Here is a 6,806-nt window from a genome sequence, read left to right on the forward strand (position 1 = left end):
CTCCTTAGCCATCTTCCTGGAACTCCCATCTTATTTAAAAAATAATATTTTGTTTGCTTTAATAATTGATCAGAGGAATGGATTTTGTGGCAATCTAGGTCATTGCACCTCTGCCTCTCTCTTTGTCTCTCCCTTTCTTGGTTCTCATAGATAATATGATTGCTCCATAATTATCCTAATTTATTTTGCTTTTATATTTTTGGTTGCAGCATTTCACTTTTTGCTCTGCCATTTCCCAAATCATTTATATAGAAGGCGTTATTTTCTATTTTTTCATTCCTAATATAAGCTGCACATGAAGACATCACTGGTCCTCATTTTCAGTGTGTACATTTGAATACGTAGGAACATCTTTCCTCTGCTCTCCATCAATTCCCTACTCTCCCGTTAGAATAATTTCGAATAGTAAAATTGGAAAAAGAGAAAATATATCATGGTGAATAAACAGATGCAGAAAATTCATCCAATATTTCTGACCAGTTCAACCTATGTGAACTATTAGGGAAATACATGGACACCTCATTCCCATTGGCACTCAAAGTCTCTGGTTAGGCAATTCTTAGGAATATGAAGAACAAGATAAAAAAGTAAGGAATGATATCAATTGCAAGAAAAAAAACTGAGAAGGATCCAAGCAAATTTCTTGATTGGGCTGCCAAAAATATTCGGCTTACTACAGTGAGGAGACTTTTTTCCCAAAAGGCCACTCATGTTAATAGTAGGGATGACGATGAGTATACCCCTCTTCATCGAGAAGCCTACAGTGGACACTTAGACATTGCCAGTGAGTTGGTGTCTGAAGCGGCACATGCAATCATTTTACATGACTGGACACCCCTGCACAGTGCATATACGTGGAATAATATCAGAGTGGCTTCTTTCTTACTTCATCATGATACAGATACCAATGCCCAAACTAAAGGCCTCTTGACCCCCTTACATCTTGCTACTGAGAATTGAGATAGCAAAAATATGCTGGATCACCTTCTGTTGAACCATTATATAAAACTAGGCCTGAAGAACAACATAGAAGTAACTGCATTTGATATTGCCAAAAGGATAAGTATCACTACCTCTGTGATGTTGTGGAAGGCTGTACAAATTGTTCACCTAAGTCCTAATGGTCGGGTTAAGTTTCTTAAATTTCAAAAATGCAAGTCCATCTTTTGTGTCCCTACAAAATATTTTCACAATCCAAATAAGAACAATACCTTTTTTTTTTTTGGTTGGTCATGGGACTTGAACTCTGGGCCTGGGAGCTGTCCCTGTGCTCTTCAGCTCAAGGTGAGTGCTCCACCACTTGAGCCACAGCCCCACTTCCATTGTTCTAGTGGTTTATTGGAGATAAGAGTAAGACAAACTTTCCTTCCCAGGCTGGATTTGAACCATGATCCTCAGATCTCAGCCTCCTGTGTAGCTAGGATTATAGGCATGAGCCAGCAGTGCCCGGCAACACCAATATTTTACTGTAAAAATTCATGGATTCCACGGAATTCTTCCAAGTGAATTGCCTGCATTGGATGTCAAAATGTATTCAATAGTTTTTGTATACCTGTATAATGATTTCTTCAGAGTTTGTGATTATTTAATCAGAAATAATTTTAAGTTACCTGTTGAAATGAGTAGTACAGAAACTAAAATATTTCTGGTGCTTGTCTGAAAAAGTATATTTTAAAATATTCTATATTCTATGTTTGCATAATGCTCATAATTTATTTTATTTTCTTTTAGATATACTTCGTATTCTACATTATTTTATGATATATAAGTTCATTAATGTGTCCTTTCCGATTGCATTCCATATAGAAACAGTTTGATTCCTTTTTTCTAGGTCTTAATATTATTTTTCTTTGGGATAAAATGACAATGTTGTCTAATTTGAAAAGTTTTGTAAAGTTTATGCTATGTAAACGCCTTTCTGAGGTGAAGATTTAATACACTGATGTCAAACTAAATTTAATTATATGAATTACGTGTATTGTTATATTAAAATTTGGTAATCAACTTTTTAATAACTGTTTTTCATTTCTTACATCTGAAGAATGAAAAATGTGGAATACTTCTCAAATTTTCATATTATCCTTGTGCAAGTGCCATGTTAATCTCTGCATTGTAATTTCAGTATACGTGCTGCTGAAGCACGTAGTATCCTCTAAATTTAAGTAGTTAATGATGCAATCTCTATACAGGCTTATATCTATGGGTGCCTACTAGTAACAAGGAAACCTTATTGTTCCTAACAATGTTATCGATCTTATTTCCATAAAATTCTGTGAATAGTGGAAAAATTATATTGATCAATCGATTCCTCACATTTGAAAATTTTTTTTGTCAATGACTATCAACTCTTTTAATTTGGAATTTGATCGTACTCTCAATTATTTTTAGATAAGTCTAAAGGTGATAGCTTTTTCAAGTACTTATTTATCCAACTGTGTTAGCTCGGTGGAACTAATGGATTCAAAGTAAGCATTGCTTAAGAGCTACTTCTAAACTTCTTCAGCTGACATTTTCCCAAATGAGGTGTTACTGGCACAAATGTCTACATGAGCCTTTACCCTTCTTCCATGTGGGAACAGACCAACCAGAATATCTTACCCTGACAGCATAGATTGTCTTACTGGAACAAAACTAATCTTGGTTACAAGGGATCATAGAGAGATGAACAGTTCAAACAGAACTGTTCGGACTAGAAGGTATTTTATCAAAATATAATTGTTTATTGTACCTTCCATTTCAAAAGTAGCTGAAGCCAAGAAGGTGAAAAAATTGTTGGTATGCATGATTACTTAATGTCCTGGTCTGTCTACCATCCAACCTGGCAGGAACTTACACTACTGCCTTTTTATCACCAAATACTTTCATAGTTGCAGGAGAAGTCCATCTGTTTCTCCTCGTTATTAGGCATTAAATTGATCATGGTTTAATCACAATTTTTCCTATTGCCTCCATGCTGTAAATCTACAAATGGTAAAGCTTTAGGTCTAACTCTATCAAACACTGAGGTAGAGATAATGGATTAATACTTTCAAATAGATTTGCCATTGATACAGTAACTACAACAGAACAATGCAAAACGTGTGCTTTTTAATTATAGTATATATAGTTATATATTTTATATTTATATGTGCTGATTTTATATTTCGCACAGTGAAACTTACTAGAATTAGTTGATAATTTGACAAATAAATTGATATTTATTTATTCCAATAAATAGAATTGGAATAAAAAAATTAGGTTTAAAATATATATTAGAATAAAAAAAGTATCTATGCAATATCTTTAGTATAATCTTGTGATACATTCTGTTCTTGGTCTTCTGAACCCACATGGCATAAAAACAATGTTTTCCTCTAATCTATAATGGATTTTACTCTGCTGCTCTGTTTATTGCTTTAACTCGCTTGTCCCAAAATGTTTTTCTCCATATTTCTGAAGCATTCCTACTGCTTATACCCTAATTTTGCTAAGATGTCTAAAAAACATTATTCTTCTGCAGTACACATGGGTCCTAGGATCCCAGTTTCCAGTTACCTGCATCATCAGATAACGGGCAAGAATTCCCACCATGGCCCATGCAACATGTCAACACAAAGTAATAGAAGACCCATCTCAATTTCTCATTTCCTATATTTCAGGGCCCCAATTCCTCGAGATGCAGGAATTAGCAGTAAGCAATTGTGAAATGCAAGGCAAATTAAAATGAAGGATGAGATAACAAAATTTGAGAAAAAGTACTGTAATTCAAACATTCAACTTATAGATGACCAGCCCATATGAGTGAACTAGTTCACAAAGTGTCACAAGATTAGATTTAATACCCCTCCCCTTTGCTTAATGAAAGATTTTATTCCAACATAAGTAGGCCAAAAAATAGTTCCTTGAAGGATAGATCCAAAATTGGTCTACCAAAGCCCGGAAAACTTGACTTAGAGGTCAAATGTAATTCAGAAAAACATTTGAAGCACTAAGGAGAGCTTCAAAACACTGGGACTTCAGTACAAAATGGTTCTGTGGTATAAAAATGTCACTCTCAAACCAATGATAATCTACATTGAATCTCCTGAAAGTGTATTCCTTTTCAAATAAACTTTTTACAATCACATTCGCCAAAATAACATTTGACAAGTTGATGATGCTTAGTGACATTACAAGTTTTTCAAGTGTAGGGAGCAAGATACAATAGAGTTGATTTATTTACACAGCACTAATGCCAAACACGTTCAATCATTCATTAAAGTGTAGAAATAGTACCACCCACAATTTGTGTTTTTCAGTAAGGGCCTTCCAGAAATGTGTTAAATACATCAGCCTCCTAAATTTCAAACCCAGATGTTAGCTAATAAATTTCATCATTTAATAAGGTACATTTAAAAAGTCACAAATAGTTGCCTTATCATATGTTATTTTATGTTTTCTCTCTGTCTAACATAGTTAGAAATATAACTTTAAGTCTTGAATATGGGTATTCATCAGAGGTATGACAAACATAATATCTGTCTTCTATTTCTATCAAATTCCTCTCTAGGAATAAATTTTAATTTTCTTCATTTTTCAAAACTTATAGGTAGTAGAAAAAATTATTCCATGTAAAATAAAAGAATCACACCATTGTACAAAACCATTTATAAAAATTTGTAATTAGGAATACATTCTAAGCCATTTTTAACTTTCTTTTTGACTAAAGATTAATCTTCCAAATGGATGAGAATAAAATCATGTTTAGGTGCTTCTTGTCTCCATTCTTGTAAATTGTTGCTGCAGATGAATGAATTATGGAAATATAAGCTGACATCAGTTCAAGAATGTTCAGGATTGAAAGTCCATGGAATGTATATAAACCTTTCAAAGTATTAATAGACAGTTTAACAGAATGACTATCAGGAAGTTGAAACCAGAGAGGAATTATAGTAAAGACATAGAATGAATGAAAAATGAACAAGGGGCAAGTACAGCTAGAATACTCAATGTACACATATGATAAAGGAAGTGGTAAATTGAAAATAAATCTTGGAGAAAGGGTTGGTTGAGAATGATGGAAGGAGTGACTCCGATCTAGGAGCATTGGACAATTAGATGAATATATTTAATTGTAAAACAATTGCACAACCATTTAAAATTCAGTTCTAAAACACAACAAGAAACAAAAAACACTCAAAAATCACAACCAAACAGCAATCTCCAGATTGTATGAATATGACCTCTCAAAATTATAATCAGTTAATGAAGGGCAGTATTGGGAAAAGCAAACAAAGCTCTTCAAAGAGGGAAGTTTTGGATAGGAGAGCATTTTGAATAGAATTAAAGAGATTATCTAAGGTTATAAATCACCTACATCTGCTGCAAATAGTATCTTTCTTCTACGAGTTTTCTGTCTGAACTGGATAATCCAGTCCTGAGAAACACTTGGTAGCTTGTGAGGATAGAATGGAAGAAACAAGATCAAGAACCCATTACTCCACTGGAGAGAAAACACTACTCTTTATTTTCTCTAATCTCTCTTCACTACTCTTTCTTCATACTTTTAAGTCAATTGATTTTGAATTATGTTTTTCCTTCTTTGTTCTGGCAAAGTAATTCATTAAATATTATTTGCCATTTTCTTCTTTCATGCTGTTTAATTGGCAAAGTGAGTCCATTAAACTTCCCTCTTGCATTTGGTTGCCATGAAACAATATCTATGTTAATGAGGAGAAATCTAATGTAAAACTTTGTCTCCAGAAAACAATCCAAGAAGCTCTGATAACAAATATTTGGCTATATTTTTTTCTTTTAGCTTGAAAGACTTCTTGTGTCTAAATTGCCCACAAAAATAAGTACTCCATCATTTGTTGGTTCAATCAGAATTGTCTACTTCAAAGATATATTTTGCTAACAAGATGCTTATAAGAAACAAAAATATTGCATTTATCCTCTCTCTTCAGATTCTCTTTAGATACCATATCAGGAACAGTGAAGTTATTATATGCAAAATTATTTCAATCGATTATTTTTCTCTTGGTCTTGCATTTCTTCATCAAGATGTATGGAGGATAATAGAGTTAAATCACCCATACCTTGGAAGACAGTGTCTGTTACAAAAGGACAACGCTTCTATGTCCTGCTTCTACGTCCTCCTCTTAGCTCTTGCCAGAGTTACAATTAATCACAGCTTCTTGGCTTCATGTCTAGTGAACCTGAAGGACTATACGTGCTCCACCACTACTACATCTTCATAATTTCTCTTTTAAACCTCTTTAATTGCCTCATTTGGATGTGTAATTTATTTTCATGTCTTTATTCAATCAGATCTGCATTGTAATGAGCCAAATGGGCTCCGTAAATTCACTTTAGGGAGTAAAAATACCAACACAATTTATATCAAAAAGTTTTGGCCTCCCTTCGCTGCTAAAGATGACACGCTTAGCTAAGTCTGCTAAGAAAACATTTTTTTTAATTAAACTTTTCCATTTGCTCAATTCTTTTCTGAACTTTTTGGCATATGTAAGAACAGAAGTCTTCAATATCTCATATGAATAAGGATATTATTTATTGTGAACCACTTAGAAATGTGAAATCCTTTGTTTGAAGTATCCAATCAGATTATTTTCTGTGTTTCACTGCTTCACATCCAAAGACATTGTGGAAAGTGTTAAAAACAAAAATGTGTAATCCCAACACCTTCTTTCATTGTGAAGGGCACTTTCTCCCTAAATATTTTGACTCAAATTATCTTTTTCAGAAAATTACTGTTTGGTAATTAAAGGTATAGTCACAAATTTTGATGCCTTTTTTTTAAAAAAGAACTTTGAATTTAAATTCCAATA

General features: G+C 33.3%; 1 pseudogene; it reads right to left on the minus strand.

Moving 5' to 3' along the window:
* Positions 1 to 2,045: 2,045 nt before the first annotated feature.
* Positions 2,046 to 2,142, minus strand: LOC122127454 (annotated as a pseudogene).
* Between the last annotated feature and the right edge of the window lie 4,664 nt (positions 2,143 to 6,806).

This window comes from Dipodomys spectabilis, unplaced genomic scaffold, assembly GCF_019054845.1.
Source record: "Dipodomys spectabilis isolate Male_0828 unplaced genomic scaffold, ASM1905484v1 ptg000301l, whole genome shotgun sequence".
Classification (NCBI taxonomy): Eukaryota; Metazoa; Chordata; class Mammalia; order Rodentia; family Heteromyidae; genus Dipodomys; species Dipodomys spectabilis.